Below are 4,834 nucleotides of genomic sequence, written 5' to 3'. Positions count from 1 at the left end.
GATGTACTTAGTCACACTGACCTAAGACACCACCTCGGAGTCTGCACCAGGGGGAAGCCGGGGTGGAGGGGAAGCCAAAGAGAGGATATCCTGGTCAAAGGTGACGAGAGGTGGTCGGGGCCGAAGCACCAACGGCTTCCTGAGCTTGCCCTGCCCCAGCCACCATTTCCGCCCCTGCGCCGGATACTCACCAATGCTCTGCTTGGCGCAACCCACTAAAGACACCCCGGAAGCATAACACACAGCCTCGCAGGACTTTTAAAAGAGTGACTCCGCAGCACAACAACCACGGCAGTTGAGGTGCGAAGCCCGGCTGCCGTTACTCCCCGCCCAACACGCCAGCACGCTCCGCGTACGTCAGCACGCAAGCCCCGCCCCCGCTGGCCGGCGCAGGCGCATTGGCAGACGCTCGACGTCCTCTCGGTGTGAGCTGGTTGCTGGGGTGCCTGCGATTGCACCTTCCTGCTGTCCTTGTGAAGAATTGAGAGACGATCTTGGAGAGTGTGCAGTCAAGGTGATCGGACTGTGGTTTCGTTTCCTTCAGGGGGCCTGGGACTGATTTTCGGGCCCTGACTCTTGGAGACTCCACAACCACCCGGCTAGGCACACCAGGCCCCCGTGGGAAAGAACCCTCCTGGGAGCACCTCCCGTGTTTACGGTGGTGCCAGCTTAAAGCAGTAAAGTGTGGACTTGGGAGTGGCCAACCCGACTTGGAGAAACATACATTTTGGTGCACTTATCACACCTATATCCAAACATTCATTTGCAGGAATTTTTTTTTTTTAAATATATTTTATTGATTTTTCACAGAGAAGAAGGGAGAGGGATAGAGAGTTAGAAACATCGATGAGAGAGAAACATCGATCAGCTGCCTCCTGCACGCCCCCCAGTGAGGATGTGCCCGCAACCCAGGTACATGCCCTTGACCGGAATCGAACCTGGGACCCTTGAGTCCGCAGGCCGACGCTCTATCCACTGAGCCAAACCGGTTCGGCCATTTGCAGGAATTTTTAAAAATTATTATTAAGCTAGGTAACTTCAGGATGGAGTGCTGAAATAATGTTTGAATGAAAATGAGCTCGGCCGGTGTGGCTCAGTAGTTGAGCATCCACCCATGTACCAAGAGGTCACTGGTTTGATTTCCAGGGCACATGCCCAGGTTGCAGGCTCAATCCCCAGTGGGGGGTGTGCAAGAGATAACCAATGGATGTTTCTTTCTCATCAATGTTTCCCTCTCCCTTCCTCTTTCTCTAAAAATCAATAAAAAACGTTGTTGGTTTTTTTAAAATAGAAGAAGCCATAGCTGGGCCTGCGGACTGAAGAGTCCCTGGTTCGATCCCGGTCAAGGGCACATGCCTGGGTTGCAGGTTTGATCCCCAGTGGGGGGACCTGCAGGAGGTAGATGATCAATGATTCTCATCATTGATGTTTCCATTTCTTTCCCTCTCTGAAATCAAAGATATATATGGCCGTGTCTAGTTTTCTAAGAGTGATTTCTTTTTTTTTTTACAGAGAGGAAGGGAGAGGGATAGAGAGTTAGCAAAATTGATGAGAGAGAAACATAAATAAGTTGCTTCCTGCACACCCCCTACTGGGAATGTGCCCGCAGCCAAGGTACATGCCCTTGATCAGAATCGAATCTGGGACCTTTCAGTCCGCAGGCCGTCGCTCTATCCACTGAGCTAAACCGGTTAGGGCAAGTGATTTTTAATTTATAACTCACACAAAGGGGCACAACCTCTGTAATTTTTTGTCATTTGCATTTGAATCTTTTTCAAAACCTAAAGGGTAATTCATTTTCTGTATCAAAGCCTATGATTAATATAGTTCAGATCATGCAATAACTGCTTAAAACCCTTCAATATTTGCAACAGCATGGATGGAACTGGAAAGCATTATGCTAAGTGAAATAAGCCAGTCAGAGAAAGATAACTATCACATGATCTCATTCATTTGTGGAATATAATGAACAACATAGACTGATGAACGAAAACAGACCCAGAGACAGAGAAGCATCAATCAGACCGTCAAACCTCAGAGGGAAGGTAGGGGAGGATGGGGGTAAGGGGGGGAGATCAACCAAAGGACTTATATGCTAGCATATAGGCCTAACCAATGGACACAGACAACAGGGGGGTGAGGGCATGAGTGGGGGGGGATGAGGGGTAACGTGGGGATAAGGACACATATGTAATACCTTAATAAAAAATTTTAACAAACAAACAAAAACCCTTCAACAGCTTTCTGTCACACTTAAAAATAATTGCCCTGGTTCATGCAGCTCAGTTGGGCGTCCTCCTGTTCCATCCCCTGGTAGGGGGCATGCAGAAGGCAGCCCATTGCTGTTTTGCTCTCACATCAGTGTTCCTCTCCCTCTATCTCTAAAAAAAATCAATTTTAAAAAAAGGAGAGCCCTAACCGGTTTGGCTCAGTGGATAAAGCGTCGACCTGCAGACTCAAGGGTCCCAGGTTCGATTCTGGTCAAGGGCATGTACCGTGCTTGCGGGCACATACCCAGTAGGGGCGTGTGCAGGAGGCAGCTGATCGATGTTTCTCTCTCATTGATGTTTCTAACTCTCTATTCCTCTCTGTAAAAAATCAATAAAATATTAAAAAAGGAGAAAATAACCAATTTTTACAACCTATGATACATTAAAAATTTGGCCTCCTCACACCTCTGCAACTTCATCTCAAAACACTCTTCATCACATTCTCCCCCCAGCTTTTTCTTGGCTGAGAACTTGTTGCTGTTCCCTATACGTATCTGGAAAGTTCTCCCCCAGCCCTTCTCAAAGTTGATTGTTCATTTTCAGTTTTGAGCACATATGCCACTTCCTCTAGCTTTCCTTGATCAATGTGTCAACTACCACCACCTCCCTACTCCTGTTCCTCTTAGGGCCTTTAACCTATTGCCAGACCCAGGCAAGAGGTTTCTATGGTGGATAGCAGTGGCAGCTGTTGTTGGTCCTGTACTCCCACTTACTTGTGTGTTTCCACAGCAACTCCCTGCCTTTGAACCTCACTTACCATGGGGCTGAGAGGGAGACACTGCTGGCCTAGATGACCTCAAATCTAAGCTCTACATCTGCTTCATAACCCTGTTGGCCTAAGGAGTTATCATCTGGTAGTGACCAAACTCCTGTTCTGAAGGAAGAAAAGCTCTTCATTCATACCTGCCCAAGGCCTAGGGACATTGGCAGGAGCTAGACATCCTCTCTGCCTGAGTGGGTTCTCTGGTGGCCGTGAGCCAAGCCTACTTCCCATTTTGTTATTTTATGGCAGTATAAATACAAGAGAGCCAAATATGCAAGATTTTTGCATATTCCCACATCTACTAAAGTATAGTAGGCACTCAGCAAAGGATTAGAAGGAACATGGCTTTGAAGTCTTGATAGTTTTATTTTCTCAACATAGGTTTTAGTGGGGAAAAATATATCTATCTACACAGAGAGAGAGATATAGGCATATCTAGCTATATGAAAGGAGGACCATGTTGTGACCATTCCATTTTTTTTCCCCGCTAACTGGCAATTTGCGTGAGATGGCGGCTAAGACCTGCTTAATCCACTTCACAAGGCATTAAAACTAAAATGAGATCATATTCCATTAAAAAAGACTCAGGGCTCCTTGCAGAGTTGGCCTATTCCTTGCCTGTGGCAGAAAGTTACAATGTGTACCTGGAACACTTACTGTGCCAGGAAGCAAGGAAGCTTAACAAGATTAAATCTGAAAAGTCTATGAAAATTTAAAAGTCTCTCTTAAGCATTATTTTTCAGTCATGTTGGTGTTTACTAATTTATTGTATCAAACAATTTGATATTAAGAAATGTAAATTAAAAAAAATTCTTGCCGAAACCGGTTTGGCTCAGTGGATAGAGCGTCGGCCTGCGGACCGAGAGGTCCCAGGTTCGATTCTGGTCAAGGGCGTGTACCTGGGTTGCGGGCACATCCCCCCCAGTGGGAGATGTGCAGGAGGCAGCTGATCGATGTTTCTCTCTCATCGATGTTTCTGGTTCTCTGTCTCTTTTTCTTTCTCTCTGTAAAAAATCAATAAAATATATTAAAAAAAAAATTCTTTTTAAAGACTGAAGATGCCGCCCTAGCCGGTTTGGCTCAGTGGATAGAGCGTCAGCCTGCGGACTGAAGGGTCCCAGGTTCGATTCCGGTCAAGGGCATGTACCTTAGTTGCAGGCACATCCCCAATAGGAGGTGTGCAGGAGGCAGCTGATCGATGTTTCTCTCGCACTGATGTTTCTAACTCTCTATCCCTCTCCCTTCCTCTGTGTAAAAAATCAATAAAATATATTTAAAAAAAAAAAAAGACTTAAGGTGCTTAACGTAAAAGGCTATAGGGCCCTAGCTGGTTTGGCTCAGTGGATAGAGCATTGGCCTGCGGACTGAAGGGTCCCAAGTTCGACTCTGGCCAAGGGCAAATGCTTGGGTTGCGGGCTCAATCCCTAGTAGGGGACCTGCTGGAGACAGCTGATCAATGATTCTCATCATTGATGTTTCTCTCTCCCCCTCTCCCTTTCTCTCTGAAATCAATAAAGAAATATATTTTAAAAAAAACAAACAACACAAAGGCTGTAGGATTGCATACACTTTTTTTCCTTTACAGTAAATTGAAAAGTCCCAAGATTAGTGGTTGGAGTGCACAACTATGTGGATCCACAGAATCCTACACTTCAAGAGTAAATTTTACGGTAAGTTATAGCTTAAAGTTGTTTTTTAGAGTCTACTACAGGAAAGCAAATAGTCAAGACTGCATAAGTCAGTCCTGTCATTTTACATTTAAGACACATTTTTTTAAAAATATATTTTATTGATTTTTTTA

The sequence above is a fragment of the Myotis myotis genome, unplaced genomic scaffold (genome assembly GCF_014108235.1).
Source record: "Myotis myotis isolate mMyoMyo1 unplaced genomic scaffold, mMyoMyo1.p scaffold_m19_p_10, whole genome shotgun sequence".
NCBI classification, from domain to species: Eukaryota; Metazoa; Chordata; class Mammalia; order Chiroptera; family Vespertilionidae; genus Myotis; species Myotis myotis.
The sequence above is the reverse complement of the archived record's forward strand: the minus strand, read 5'-3'. Positions refer to the sequence as shown.